The sequence below is a fragment of the Chionomys nivalis genome, chromosome 1 (assembly GCF_950005125.1).
Source record: "Chionomys nivalis chromosome 1, mChiNiv1.1, whole genome shotgun sequence".
NCBI classification, from domain to species: Eukaryota; Metazoa; Chordata; class Mammalia; order Rodentia; family Cricetidae; genus Chionomys; species Chionomys nivalis.
The window spans coordinates 128594780-128611707 of record NC_080086.1 but is presented as its reverse complement, the minus strand read 5'-3'; the positions used below and the strand labels follow the sequence as shown (position 1 = coordinate 128611707).

Sequence of the window (16928 nt, the reverse complement as noted above, 5' to 3'; positions counted from 1 at the left end):
GGTGGGGGGAAGAAGACAGAATCAGGAAGATGCTAGCAGGTAAGCCATGGGGCACATGGTGATATTCAGATGATTAGAAATGGGCTAATTTAAATATGTATAGTTAGCCAATAATAAGCCTGAGCCACTGTTCCAACAGTTTGTAATTAATATTAATATTACACCTCAGAGTGGTTATTCAGGAACTGATGGGCAGGAGAGAAACCTCTAATTACAAAAAACATCCTTCCCAAAAGTTATAGAAGAGGAAATCTATGGCTATGGCCTGACACTCATTACTATAGCTGGTCTTGAGATAACACCCAACATCATTGGCCCACCAATAGCTTTGACTGCTTCTTTTTTTCAGTTATTAACATTTCTTATGTGAATTATTTCTTTCAAATCCTCATAACTATTGTCTTGATTTTTTTTCTCTCTTCCCTTTTGACTAATTTTAAACCTGGGAGATGGAAGAATACAGTCAGAGGTCAGAGTGTATTAGAGTTTGCTTATCAACTTTGCTTTTCCAATTATCTCTCAATCCCTTTTATTAAAAACAAAAGTACTTTATGTTGTACCTCCAAGGTTCTAGGCATCTTGCTTCATTTCTGTCTCCTTGCATCCCCCTTCTGACAGTGGCCTCATTACCACCTTTCAGACAGAAGAATATTTTCCAACCTCAAGGCCTGTATTCTATTCCCTTTGCCAAGCACATAATTGCTCTGCATACTCTTTAGGCTCACTCCTTTTTTCTTCTAAGTCTTCCTCCAAAATTTGGTTGTTGTAATTCATATAACTTCTTACAAATATCCAACACATATTATGTATTTATCCTCTTACTATTTTCCATAATGAATGTTTGACACTTCTGCTCATTATGAGATCTCTAGTTCTCTGAAGAGTGTTAGAATATTGTAAAACTTCAACAATTATGTACTGAATTAACAAATCAAGCTACTCCGCTAGTCATATTTTCTTTGACTCCTGTCATTCACTTCTTTCCCAGTTGCATGTCCCTGATTAGTTTTAATAATTAGAATCAACCTTGCTTCTTTCATTACTCACTCATTCAGTCAGAACATATTTACTGAGTTCCTTCTATTCATTAGGTGTGGGGAACACAACAATTAATCAGATAACTGTGAGATATTCTTCTAAAGTCATCCCTGCTATTCATGAAGGAAGTTACAGTGCCATCCTAAGTTGTCACATGGTCAATTAGTTCGTACAGACCCTAAGGGAAGTATTCATTAAAAGTTGACAAATTACATGTCCTGAAAAGGAATAATATTAGGTCTGTGAAATCCATACATGGCCTCTGGTCCAGAGCAGCAATCGAGTGGGTGTGGGGCTGGTTGAAATGCCACAGTTAATACATAAAACAATGAAATTCTCCATGTGGCACTCCTCAAAGAACTTTATGCAAAGTAGGGTCTGGTCATTGTCTCCACAGTGAACAATACACAGTGTAGCCAGTACTCATTGTTTGCTCTGTGTCTCATGCTAAGACCTAAGGGGTGACCAGCACTGAAAAATCCACCATTACTACTCAGGACGCTCAGAGCCATCCAAAGCACTAATCTAATTTCCAGCAAGAGAGAGAGAGAGAGAGAGAGAGAGAGAGAGAGAGAGAGAGAGAGAGAGAGAGAGAGAGAGAGGATTCTTCCTGGGGAAAGTTCCGTGCTGTTGATCATAACTAAGTTATTACATAATGACTATATCTCTGGCCATATTTTTCTTTTTAGTGGTATTCAGATTATCATGGAGTAATTATTCTAACAAAAGAGGCTCATTCTAATAATCAGAATATACTTGTTACCATAATTTTAACATCTTACTTGTCAATGAAAGAAATTGGGTAAAAGTTGTATTCTTGATAACCCGATTTCCATGGTTGTGAATTTGAGTTGCTAATAAAAGTCTTAAAAGGATTTATCAATTACATGTAGGAACATTGTTTCCTACTTATTACTATCAATTTTTAGAAGATATTATAATCTAAAATTCTTGGAAACTATTTATGGTCATTTCAAGAAAAGAATACCTCACTATAACATAAAATAATAACTGTGTTCACTGATGCATGATGAAGTTTTTCATTTAAAATGTCAAGCCTTCATTTGGACGTATTCTTCCAATTAAAACTAAAGTATACTCTCTAACGTCTGCTTTATAAACATATATAGTAAGCATCATCAATATACCACATATATTTTTGAATCTTTTCTCATTTATACCAGCTAATGCTTTCATTTCCTATGTGTTCTTCAAGCAAGAAACACTTGGGAAGCTTGTCTGCCCTGCTTGAATCCATTTGCCTCTCTCACACAGACATTTCCAGAAAGCTGAGATTTCCCAGTGGCATTTCAAACCCCATTCTCTCAACGTTTGATTCCTGCACAGGCAGAGACAAGCCACAGTGACAAGAATAGCTGCCCTCTAGTCCCTTAATATGAGATCAATAAAACTTCACTCCTGTACAGGAAAAATTATACCCCTGCTTGGAATGTCCCTGAAAACATCGTACAAGCTGGGTAACAAGATGAGTTGAGTGTACAATCTCCAAATAAGTTATAATCACTGCTTTGGGGATGAAAAAAGTCACAATTATTCCAGTCTATAGCAAAATTATTTGGAGCACATTTTATGCTATCAGCCTGAAGTGTATGAAGAAATTTATGGTTGGAATTATTGCTATTTCTGGTGTCTACTTGAAAATCTTTTAGATGTGTTTACCTTTTCTTTGAAAGAAGCAATTATAGTACCAAGAGCTACTCATATCAACAGTGGACTTCACTCTCTGCCTCATAATCAAAAATGGTGTAAATCAAAGCCAAGTGGCTTCAGCAAGATGAAGCAGTTGTTAAATTCATGGTAGCAGGTGTTTTCCCCTTTGCACATATTTCTTTTCTCATTGTTGGGTTAGAAGGGTACCCTGTAACCTAGGCAGCTACGTGTATTATTTTACACATCTACCTAATTGAAAAGGAGGTATCTATCATCAATGTGATGGGCTATTTCGAGATTGAGACATATGCTAATACTCTAGAAATCATTACTTTTGGAAAAAAGGAGAAATATACATAGACTGACAGTGATGTGTCAAAATGGAGGCCAAGACACTGCTCCTATTGCCTTTTGTAACCCCCTAGAGGGAAGCAGGTGTTTGTCTCTAAGAAAAATCTAATAAGTATTGATCTGAGTTAGCAACACAATAGACAAAAAACATTTGCACTAGGTACAATGCTCATCAACAGATCCTTAAGAACACAAGGTCTTACTGCTAAGGCATGAGGAACAGCAACGAACAAGAAAATCGCTTGTGATCTATATTTTGAAGAGGTAAAAACCTCCTCTTCCAGAATCATCCATTATGTTTTCATTTCTGAACAGATCATTCCTTTCTGCTGCAATAGGAAAAAAAAGAAAGGAGAATTTGAAGTTAAAGAAAGAATTCATAACATACTGGTTAGTGTTTTGTTCTGGAAAGCAAAACACTACTTTTTGTAAATACGTATATTTTTAGAGATTTCTGTGTTTTTATTTTGGATGAATGAGTGTTTCCCTGCAGCATATATGTGTGTAAATCTCTTGTGTACCTGTTGCCTGTTGGGGCCACAGGTGGGATTCAGATCCCATAAAACTGAAGTTTCAGATGGCTGTGAACTGCAATGTGGCTCCTGAGACCCAAATTAAGGTCCTCTGCAAGAGCAGTAATGCTCATAACCATTGAGCGATCTCTCCAGCCACATAGACAGGTACATGATGCTTTTGCTAATAGTAATGGTCGTATCTGAATGGGGAAAGGCTGTACATGACTCCTTCCACATAGTCTCATTTAAATATCTCGTGTGTTTATATAGGAGGTTCTATTTAATTTTCCATCTTACTGATAAGGAAGATAAGGCTTAGTGTCTGACCCAGATTCTGAATAAAAATGTCACCGAATGTCAAAGTCATAGTTTATGGCTTCTGTAAACAAATATCCAAGTCTTGCTTTACAAAAATTTACATAAACTTTTCCAACCTCTGACCACTTTTAACCCCATAAGTCTTTACTTTAAAAAAAGTAAATTTAGGACAGACCGGCGGGCCGACTCACGATGCGGCAAAGACAGACCCGCGGGGCCGATGCATGTGATGGAGACAGACCGGTGGGCCGACGCGGCAGAGACCGGCACGCAGACGCAGCGGAGACTGGCGGATGTGGGATAGTCCAAGCATGAAACAGTGAAGCCCACACTGAGAGCAGATCATCCCACTACAATTAAATCAAGTAGGTTTCTTGGGGCCTAACCTGCAGATTGGGAGGCCTTTTATTGGCGAGATCCACTGGCCTGTCCCTGAAGACACTCCTGGGTGGGGAGAGTGTTCTTGGCCCACAGCGGGCTACAGGAAATGGAGCAGGGGCATTCCCAGACCTCCTTGACCCTTCGGTTAGTCTGTGAGGGCTGGTCCCCTCTGCTGGTGCTGCTCCTTCTCTGCTGCGACCTCTCTCTTCCTGGCCCATCCCAGCTTGCACCCAGGGGGCCCCCTTCACTCTCCCTCCCTTACGCGGGACCGCAGGATCACCCAGTTTAGCCTGTTTGGGCTCTGGGTCAGGAGCTCGGGCAGTGGGAGTTTCTCTGTTTTGGTGGCTGGACCACAGAGTGGTAGGCCTTTTGTTGGCGGGATCCCTGGCGAACAGGGAGCCTGGCCCTGTTCCTGGAGACCCTTCTGAGTGGTGAGAAGGATCTTGGCCCGCGGTGGGTGGAGACAGGAAACGGAGCAAGGGCATCTTGTAAGCGAGGCCCCTGGCCCAGCAGGGAAACCTGATCCTGCTTTAAAAGACCCATTAGATAGCATCGATAGGAGGAGATAGGCAGGCGCCAAGGCAAGAATTCACCTAACAATCTGAAAAACAACATGAAAACACCAGAACCCAATGATCTTACATCAGAAGGACTTGAACACCCTAACACAGAAGAAGTGGAAAAAATTGACTTTATGAAAGCAATAGAGTCCCTTAAACAACATGTAAAAAACTCCTAGTAGAAATGGATGAGAAGTATAACAAAAAGTTTGAAGAAATGAGTAAATATGTGAATGATGCCCTGAGAAACCAAGAAAGAATGATCAAACAAGTAATGGAAACAGTTCAAGAATTGAAAACTGAAATGGAAGAAAGGAAGAAAACACAAACTGAGGACCAGCTGGATATGGAAAATCTAGGTCAATGAGCAGAGACTACAGAATCAAGCATAATCAATAGAATACAAGAGATAGAAGAAAGAATCTCAGATTCTGAGGACACCATAGAGAAAATAAATGCACTGATCAAAGAAAACAGCAAAGTCAACAAATTCTCATCACAAAACATTCAGGAATTATGGGACACATTAAAAAGACCAAACCTAAGAATAATAGGGATACAAGAAGGAGAAGAGTCACAACTCAAAGGCACAGAAAATATTTTTAACAAAATTATGGAAGAAAACTTTCCCAACCTAAAGAATGAAATTTCTTTGAATATTCAAGAAGCATACAGAACACCAAACAGACTGGACCAAAGAAAAACATCCCCTCGCCATATAATAATCAAAACACAAAATATACAGATTAAAGAAAGAATATTAAGAGTTGCAAAGGAAAAAGGGCAAGTAACTTATAAAGGTAAACCGATCAGACTTACACCTGACTTCTCTATGGAAACCATGAAAGCCAGTAGGTCTTGGATAGAGGTACTGCAGAAACTAAGAGACCACGGATGCAAACCCAAACTACTATACCCAGCCAAGCTATCGTTCACTATCAATGGAGAAAACAAAACATTCCAGGAAAAGAACAAATTTAAACAATACGTAGCCACAAATCCAGCCCTACAGAAAGTAATAGAAGGAAAATCACAACCCAAGGAATCCAACATTGCTAACACTGCCTACAATGAATCAGGCATCTAGCAACCCTTCACTAGGACAACTCAAAGAAGGGAGACACACAAACTCTACTACCAAAAACAATAAGAATAACTGGAGCAAACAACCATTGGTCATTAATATCACTTAATATTAATGGTCTCAATTCACCTATAAAAAGGCACAGGCTAAGAGATTGGATACGAAAACAGGATCCAACATTCTGCTGTTTGCAAGAAACACATCTCAACAACAAAGACAGGCATCTACTTAGAGTAAAGAGTTGGGAAAAGGTTTTTCAAGCAAATGGTCCTAAAAAAAGAAAAAAGCAGGTGTGGCCATACTAATTTCTAACAAAACGGACTTCAAACTAAAATCAATCAGAAGAGATCGAGATGGACACTTTATACTCACAACAGGAACAATTCATCAGGATGAAGTCTCAATCCTGAATATCTACACTCCTAATATAAAAGCACCCACGTATGTAAAAGAAATATTACTAGAACTTAAGGCAGACATTAAACCACACACACTAGTAGTAGGAGACTTCAACACACCTCTCTCACCAATGGACAGGTCAATCAGACAGAAACCTAATAGAGAATTAAGAGAATTGTTGGAGGTAATGAAGCAAATGGACATAACAGACATCTATAGAACACTCCACCCAAATTAGGAAAGAATATACCTTCTTCTCTGCAGCTCATGGAACCTTCTTGAAAATTGACCACATACTCGGAAACAAAGGAAACCTCCACAGATACAAAAAAATATCAGTGTCCACTTGTGTCTTATCAGATCACCACGGATTAAAGTTAGAACGCAACAACAATGCTACCCCCAGAAAGCCAACAAACTCACGGAAACTGAACAGTCAACTACTGAACCACACCTGGGTCAAGGAAGAAATTAAGAAAGAAATTAAAGTCTTTTTTGAATTTAATGAAAATAAAGGACAACATACTCAAACTTAAGGGACACGATGAAAGCAGTGCTAAGAGGAAAGTTCATAGCACTAAGTGCCCACTTAAAGAAAACGGAGAAAGCATACATTGGGGACTTAACAGCACACCTGAAAGCTCTAGAAAAAAAAAGAAGCAGACGCGCCCAGGAGGAGTAGAAGACTGGAAATAATCAAACTGAGGGTGGAAATCAACAAAATAGAAACACAGAAAACAGTCCAAAGAATCAATGAAACAAAAAGTTGGTTCTTGGAGAAAATCAACAAGACCGACAAACCCCTATCCAAACTAATTAAACGACAGAGAGAGAACACGCAAATAAATAAGATCAGAAATGAAAAGGGGGACATAACCACAGACACAGAGGAAATTCAGAGAATCATTAGATCTTACTACAAAAGCCTGTATGCCACAAAACTGGACAATGCAAAAGAAATGGACATTTTTTTAGATAAGTACCATATACCAAAGCTAAACCAAGAACAGGGGAACGATCTAAATAGACCGGTTAGTCGCGAAGAATTAGAAACGGTTATCAAAAATCTCCCTTCCAAAAAAAGCCCAGGAACAGATGGTTTCAATGCAGAATTCTACCAGACCTTCCAAGAAGAGCTAATACCTATATGTATTTTCACAATAGGGAAACAGAAGAGTCATTACCAAATTCCTTTTATGAAGCTACAATTACCCTGATACCAAAACCACACAAAGACCCAACCAAGAAAGAGAATTACAGGCCTATCTCACTCATGAACATTGATGCAAAAATCCTCAATAAAATACTGGCAAACCGAATCCAAGAACACATCAGAAAAATTATCCATTATGATCAAGTAGGCTTCATCCCAGAGATGCAGGGCTGGTTCAATATACGAAAAGCTATCAATGTAATCCACCATATAAATAAAATGAAAGAAAACAACCATATGATCATTTCATTAGATGCTGAAAAAGCATTCGACAAAATTCAACACCCCTTTATGATGAAGGTCTTGGAGAGATTAGGGATAAAAGGATCATACCTAAATATAATAAAAGCTATCTACAGCAAGCCGAAAGCCAACATTAAATTAAACGGAGAAAAACTCAAAGCCATCCCACTAAAATCAGGAACACGACAAGGATGTCCACTCTCTCCACACCTCTTCAAAATAGTGCTGGAAGTTCTAGCAATAGCGATAAGACAACATAAGAGGATCAAGGGGATTTGTATTGGAAAGTAAGAAGTTAAATTTTCGTTATTTGCAGATGATATGATAGTATACATAAGCGACCCAAAAACTCTACCAAAGAACTCCTAAAGCTGATAAACACCTTTGGGAATGTGGCAGGATACAAGATCAACTCCAAAAAAATCAGTTGCCTTCCTATACACTAAGGATAAGGAAGCAGAGAGGGAAATCAGAGAAGCATCACCTTTCATGATAGCCATAAATAGCATAAAATATCTTGGGGTAACCCTAACCAAGGAAGTGAAAGATCTATTTGACAAGAACTTTAAGTCTTTGAAGAAAGAAATCAATGAGGACACCAGAAAATGGAAGGATCTCCCTTGCTCTTGGATTGGGAGGATCAACATAGTAAAAATGGCAATTCTACCAAAAGCAATCTATAGATTCAATGCAATCCCCATCAAAATCCCATCAAAATTCTTCACAGATCTGGAAAAGACAATAATCAACTTTATATGGAAAAACAAAAAACCCAGGATAGCCAAAACAATCTTATACAATAAAGGACTGTCTGGAGGCATTACCATCCCTGACTTCAAACTCTAATACAGAGCTACAGTATTGAAAACAGCTTGGTATTGGCATAGAAACAGAGAAGTCGACCAATGGAATCGAATAGAAGACCCTAACTTTAACCCACAAACCTATGAACACCTGATTTTTGATAAAGGAGCTAAAAGTACACAATGGAAAAAAGAGAGCATCTTTAACAAATGGTGCTGGCAAAACTGGATGTCAGCCTGTAGAAGAATGAAAATAGATCCATATCTATCACCATGCTCAAAACTCAAGTCCAAATGGATTAAAGACCTCAATATCAGTCTGAACACACTGAACCTGATAGAAGAGAAAGTGGGAAGTACTCTACAACACATGGGCACAGGAGAACAGTTCCTACGTACAACCACAGCAGCACAGACATTAAGGGCATCATTGAATAAATGGGACCTCCTGAGACTGAGAAGCTTCTGTAAAGCAAAGGACACTGTCACTAAGACAAAAAGGCAACCCACTGACTGGGAGAAGATCTTCACCAACCCCGCAACAGACAAAGGTCTGATCTCCAAAATATATAGAGAACTCAAGAAAGTAGACCGTAAAGGGCTAATCAACCCAATTAAAAAATGGGGCACTGCGCTGAGCAGAGAATTCTCAACAGAAGAAGTTCGAATGGCCAAAAGACATTTAAGGTCATGCTCAACTTCCTTAGCGATCAGGGAAATGCAAATCAAGACAACTTTAAGATACCATCTCACACCTGTCAGAATGGCTAACATAAAAAACACCAATGATAGCCTTTGCTGGAGAGGTTGTGGAGTAAGGGGTACACTCATCCATTGCTGGTGGGAATGCAAACTTGTGCAACCACTTTGGAAAACAGTATGGCAGTTTCTCAGGAATTTCGGGATCCACCTACCCCTGGACCCAGCAATACCACTCTTGGGAATATATCCAAGAAATGCCCTATCATACAACAAAAGTATATGCTCAACTATGTTCATAGCAGCATTGTTTGTAATAGCCAGAACCTGGAAATAACCTAGATGCCCTTCAATGGAAGAATGGATGAAGAAAGTATGGAATATATACATATTAGAGTATTACTCAGCAGTAAAAAACAATGACTTCCTGAATTTTGCATGCAAATGTACGGAAATAGAAAACACTATCCTGAGTGAGGTGAGCCAGACCCAAAAGAGGAACATGGGATGTACTGACTCATATTTGGTTTCTAGCCATGAATAGGGGACATTGAGCCTATTATACGTGATCCTAGAGAAGCTAATTAAGGTTAACCCGAAGAAAAACATTTAGGCGATGAAAGGAGACAGAGACAAAGACCCACATTGGAGCACCGGACTGAAATCTCAAGGTCCAAATCAAGAGCAGGAGACAGAGCACAAGCAAGGAACTCAGGACCGCGAGGGGTGCACCCACACACTGAGACAATGGAGATGTTCTATCAGGAACTCACCAAGGCCAGCTGGCCTGGGTCTGAAAAAGCATGGGATAAAACCGGACTTGCTGAACATAATAGTCAATGAGAACTACTGAGAACTCAAGAACAATGGCAATGGGTTTTTGATCCTACTGCTCGTACTGGCTTTGTGGGAGCCTAGGCAGTTTGGATGCTCACCTTACTAGACCTGGATCGAGGTGGGTGGTCCTTGGACTTCCCACAGGGCAGGGAACCCGGATTAGTCTTAGGGATGATGAGGGAGGGGGACTTGATGGGGGAGGTGGAGGGAAATGGGAGGTGGTGGCGGGGAGAAAGCAGAAATCTTTAATAAATAAATAAATAAATAAAAATTTAAAAAAGAAAAAAAAGAAAAAGTAAATTTAGTGCTCTGTAGGCATGTCTGTGTGTGCATATGTATGTACATACATGCATATGTGCATGCATGTGTGTGTATTTATTAAACTGGAAAATCAAACTTTACCTCATGGAAACTTTCATGTTAATGTTTTTCCCCTCACATAAAATTGTGGTATTTTACTATGCACTTTAGCACTCTGATGAGAAACACTATAAGAGCATACCAAAGACCAGAAAGGCCAAGAAGGAATTTCCTAGGTCATTGGTTCTGCTAAGAATGGCCTTGGCAAATCACATTCCATACAGCCTCTCAGAGCAGAGACAACATCTATGTAGATCAAAGCTGTGCTCAAAATGGCTAATTCATGCACTGAACGCAAATGTCAAGATTTGTTAAGCACATATTCCTTTTTAAAAAATAAGTAGCTATCAGGAAGACACACTGGAAGAAAGATGGTGAAGCAGATTATTGGTCTAGATTCAAATTTACATATTTTTATTTAGTACTGTGAGTTGCAACCAAACAATAAAAGCAATAGCATAGTAATAACTTATCTGGAGCAAGAGGAAGACTCTATTGCACAAAGTCTTCAGGGAGAGGCACTGAAGAAATTAATGAAGTTGGTAAAGTGTCTTGTGGTTCATATACAAAGATTCCTAATGATTTGCTTCTCTGGGCATCCCTTACTACATTGACTAGGAATGTATTATTGAATGAATAAATCAGTAGCTTAATGGCATAAAATATTTCAATATCCCAACCCAGTTGTTCATTGTTAATCTCACTATTCATCTTCTCCACCTTCAATTTCCTTCACCTAATGTCTAATGCAGAATACACTGTGACTGTAACTCCACTGCCACCACCTTATTTTCCAAGGGTAGAATTCAGTGAAGTGGTTTCATAGATTCCAAAGCAAAATCCCAGCTCTCATTTGTCCCTTTTCATTACCAAAAGAAGAACAGGTACTAAACTGCTCATAATATGTTGCTTTTCGCAGCAACAGCGCCTTCCTTTCTACATTATATCATTTTGTACAAATGCAACTCTCATCTAGAGAGCAGAGTCCTCTCGGGTTTACTCAGATAGGGAAAGGAGAGGGGAAGTGACCAAAGAACACACACAAAATGTATTAAATACACTGCTGGAATGTGTTCTGTGCATTTTGGTCTAATACCCGAGCTGATGTAAAACTGTCTCACAAGTTCTGTGCATGATTGTTCCAGACCTTTCACATATGTTATATAACCAGGTCTTCCAAAGTACTCTGCACAGACAAAACAGATAGTTCTATTTCACAAGCAGGTTCAGGACAAAATTTGGTTGTTTAGCTTCAATCTCTTTGACTTTTCCCCAAGGCCTACAATCTCCATAAGGAAATCTTGAATCATAAAACTTCCAGTTAAGCCAATATGGTACTTATAGATGTGTCTAATGGAACAAAGTCCTGATGATTGTGGCAAAAAGAAGCATATAATCCTAAAATAAAAGTACTATAAATGACAAATAAGCAGTATAGGTCCTATCTTCTCAAACTAAATTTCAACAATATAAGAAAGAACAAACTGTTAGGATGTCTAGTGACATATAATCCTATGCCCCACCATGACATAAATTATGCCTGTCGTGAAGTCACAAAGAAAGGTTAATGACACTCAAGGCTTCACGTCCTTTGATGAAATATTTTCTTAAAAACAAAGGGGTGAGCAGATGCACTTTAGAAAAAGGAAAGAATATGATGGGGAAACTTACAGAGAAGATCTGGCATCCTACAAAGGTGTGATGCTGAATTTTGCAAAGACTCCCCCACCCAAGGTAGCACCTACAGTTCTTGAATAGTCGTTACACCTCTTACAAGATTTTCCAAAGATTAGCACATGTTCTCAGACCAACAGCTTTGATGTGGCATTCCCCTCTGTATGCTGTGAACATATTTGATTGCCATTGTTTACTAAAGAAGCTGCTTTGGCCTATTGGCAGGACGGAATATAGCTAGGCAGGAAACTAAACTGAATGCAGGGAGAAAGAAGGCGGAGTCAGAGAGACATTATGTAGCCACAAAAGGGGAAAGAAGGTAGGAACCTTACCAGTAGGCCACAGCCTTGTGATGATATATAGATTAATAGAAATTGGTGAATTTAGGATATAAGAGCTAGGTAAGAAAGGCCTAAGCCATTGGCCAAACAGTGTTGTAATTAATATAGTTCTTGTGTAATTATCTGGGTCAGGTGGTTGGGAAATGTAAAGGCAATCTCTGTTTACAACCACTTCTGGTTCATGGTTTTCTCCTTTTCAACCTTCTTTCCAGTGATGGCCTCTGACAGTCTCCCTTGCACTGTTATGACCAGAGATGTGAAGACATGTGAAATATGTCTACCAATTTTTAAATTGCAGAATTTGAGACTGTAGTCCCAGTAGGCTGGCTAGTTTTTATGGAAACTTGTCACAAGTTGGGATCTTCTGGGAAGAAGAACGCTTTAATGAGAGATACGTCCAGGGATTGGCCTGTAGGCAAACTTGTAACAGACTTATTTTCTTAATTGATGGATGATATTGGGAGCTTACCTCTCTGTGGGCAGTGCTGTGCTTAGGCTGTGGTCCTGTATACTATAAGAAGGCTGATCCACCTTTTATTGTATTATAATAGTCCTCCCTCAAATTCTGATTTTCACCACAAATGTAATAGGTGAGATGAAAGTATATGAGTGCCTACATTGAAAACCTGGTTCATTCTGGGTCTATAACCTGGAACGATAGTAAAAATTAAAGTAGTAGATTAAGGATGTGGAGGAAAATTCCAAGAAAAAGGAGATATTTCCTTATCCACGTGCTAGTTAGACCTTTAATAATTTTGGAGAAAATGTAATTTTGCAGGTTCAGTATCTAATTACAAAATACCTTGGATTATATTGGCCTCTTAATAGATATTTATTACCCACATTTATTTGTGAGCTAGCATCTTTATTAGCATTAAGCAAATGGAATCTATAAACAGACCTCCAGCTTCCATCAACCAAAAAGTTAAGACTATCAGATAACAACTTAGGTTAGGAATAGCTGTGTTTCCTAACTAATGTACTAGGAAAGCATGTTGATTCATGACTTTTTTTTTTTTTTTTTTTTACTATTACCATACAAAGTTTGAGAATTGTTACTATTTTGTAGCACAGAATTTGGGACAACCTGAATCTGTGTCCCTGGGTCATCTCCAACTTGTATTTGGGTCCAAAATAAATTCTCTTTTTTCCCTTTGAGGTGAGAGTTGTATGTTTGTGTCAGCATGAAGGTTACAATAGCATGGAAGTTGGGTACAAAAATGCTAGCTAAAATGTTGTTAATGTCTCACGCCGAGTCGATATCCTAAATTCTTGTTTCATTTTGACAGAGGTTCTCTAAGAACATAGAGCATTCCTGGGAGAATAGTAAACATTTTCAAAGCTCAAGCTTTTGTGGAAGTAAATTCATTAAATTGTGTTTTCCTACTCATCAGAAAGAATAAATGCAGTCGCTTTAAGTGCTCCTTAAGTAAGGGAAAATGACTTTAAAAGTTTATTGATTTGGCAACCATTCCAAATCAGCTCACAGAAATGGTGAGCAGAGAGTCCTTTGTCTGCTGTATTACGCCACTTTTGCTTTAGTCAATCAACCTGTAGTTGCACAGTGGTGGGGGAGGCAAGCCCAGATAAGGGTAGCAAAAGGGATTTCATGATATGAAGTATAATAATGACGCCTTCCTTGCCCTCTTCTCTGAGTACCCACAGAAAGCATCCAGGTTGGAAAAATACGTAAGAGAACTGAGAACTTGGGAAACAGCAGCAAATAGAAGTGATGAGGAAAATACACAGAAATGGGAAGGGTGGGGTCTCAAGTTCAGTGCAGTCAAACCAATGAAAAAGTAATGCTAGTAAAAGAATTAAGTTCCAGATGAAGAGATTAAATGCACAGCCTTCCCTTAACTAAAAACAGTATCTCTTTTTTGCAAACAGGCTTGAAGGAGAGACAGGCAACTTTCACCACAGATCTTGAAAAGGCAAACTCAGTTATCAAAACATAGGGTAGTAGAACATGCCTCTGCCTCAGAAATGCTGCTAGGGGCCACTGCATGTAAAAGGGAGATGTGGGTCTTTAAATGAAAACATAAACAAATTGTTTGGAAAAAGAAAGTGAATATGAGAATGTTGAAGAGAAGCTTAAATAAACAAGCAAACAACAAAATGGATTTGAGAACTTGCAGGACACATAAAAGCTACTGAAGTTTTGACTTTACCATCTACTTCCCTTCAGAAGGAGTTTTGAAATCCTACACATAAATGGGGTTTGATACAAATAATAGAACAAACTCAGAGTAACAGACAGCTAAAGGTGACCTAGCAAGAAATGTTCACCAAACAAAAGGGAAGAGAGGTTTAGACATACATACAGCCACAGAGAAAACACAGTTGTCTCCTGAGATTGACGTATATGCTTCTGAAATAAGGGGTGTATTATTCACTTTGACCCAGGCAGTACATTACAGACTACAACTGAAGACATGTTTCAAAGTGTAGACAATGGTTTACACATATCTGTATTTACCCATGTGATATATTTAGGATCATGAAGCCTATAAATGTCCAACAATAAACAAATGGTGAATGAATGGATATCTTCTAATATCTGAAAATGAGATTTATATAATAATAACGTAACAAGGAAAAATATCATTCTGGTTGTATATTTGACTTTAATACATAGACATTTAAAAAAATCTTATGATTGTGAGAAATACTTCTAATCTTAAAAACAAAAACTTTGATGCTAGAGAAATGGCTGAGTATGATTAAGAGCACTTTCTTTTTCAGAGGACCTGTGTGTGGTTCCCAGCACGCTCATGGCAGCTCACAAACATCTGTATCTCTAGTTCCAGATTTGTCATATTCCTCTGTGCTCTGATGGCAGCAAGCATACATGTGACACATATACATAAAGGAAATTTAAAAGCTCATACCAATAAAATAAAGAAATCTTTAGGTTTCTTGCCTTCTACATTTTTGTGGTTTTCAAGTTTCTTTTAGTTGTCTTACATCACTTTAAAATGTTATTTAAAGTAAAGTAACTTTAAACACCCCTTAAGAGGACTTCTACAGAGGGTGAGTATCCTAAGACGGGTTGTCAAGGTGAATATACCTAACAATTATCAATAGCTCATTCTGTATATATGAGCCAGCTGTGTTGCACACTCCCATTATCTGATGTTCCTGCTTGAAACAAGCTGCTGACCCAAGGACTACATTTTTAGAAACCATGACTGTAAAAATAAATAAATACCAGTTCATTTCTCAGGATGCACAAGACCCTCTCCATGTTTCCAATCATATCGCTAGAAAGCTAATTACATGCCACAGAGGGTAGTGAAGCTGAGTCCCCAAAGCTATGACTTAACCTTTGCCCCAGTCTCTTATTAAAAATAAAAGCAAAAATGACTCTGTTCTGTTCATGGATATAAAATTAAGGACATTATTTTTGTTTGTATTTTAGAGTACTTCAAAGAGACCCATACACTTTATTATAATTCCAATTAATATCCATATTAATTTCAAATCATAGTTTTCTCCTTCTTTTTAATTACTTTTCCTTATGAATCAAAGAAAACTTATCTTGTGTATTTGTTTTATTCTTGAGATTTAAGTCAATTTCTCAAACTATGAAAAAGGATATACGCTACAAGAGATTGCAGATAAACAGCTGACTGGATGAGGGGGTGCAGATGTCCCAAGTCTGAGCTGACAGTGCTACCCACCCTACCTTGGCAAGCAATGCACTCACCTTCTTTGTTTTTCTGTACATTTCTCTACTATTAATCTTCTTTAATTGCTGCCAAGGCAGGTTTGAAAACTTTCTCTCCAGTACTTCTTTCTTACTATTCTCAATTCCCCAGTTAGCTACACCAACTTAAAAAAAAAATACTTAAGTTCTCCTCCTTTCATAATGCATCTCTTACTAACCACCAACAAATACAGTCCAATCACCAACCTTAAATTAAGATTTAAGAACAAGGGTTGTTTTTTTGTTTGTTTGTTTTGTTTTGTTTTGTTTTTAAATACTGCTTGGCCCATTAGTTTTAAACTCTTATTGGCTAGCTCTTACATATTGATCTAACCCATTTCTGATATGAGGGGATTTACCAGGGAGATCTTAACCTGCGTCTGTGTCCAGTGGGAGAATCATGGCGACTGCCTGATTCGGCTTCTTTCTCCCAGCATTCTGTTCTGTTTACTCCACCTATCTTAATTCTACCCTATCAGAGGCCAAGCAGTTTCTTTATTAATTAACCAATTAAAGCAACAGATAGAAAGATGACCCTCCTCCATCATTTCCCCTTTTTCTGTTTAAACCAAAAAGAAGGCTTTCATTTTAACATAGCAAAATTACATATAACAAAACAGTTATAAAGCAAGAATTACAATTAACATATTTATATCTATTTTATCTTTTATCATAACTAAGGAAAACTATAATTATCTATCCATTCTTCAACTCCATCAAAGACTCCAGAAG

At 38.3% G+C, this 16928-nt stretch overlaps 1 pseudogene; it reads left to right on the top strand.

Annotated features, from left to right (window-relative positions):
- Positions 1 to 4113: 4113 nt before the first annotated feature.
- Positions 4114 to 16928, top strand: part of LOC130883776 (60S ribosomal protein L31-like) — a 57777-nt pseudogene continuing 44962 nt past the window's right edge.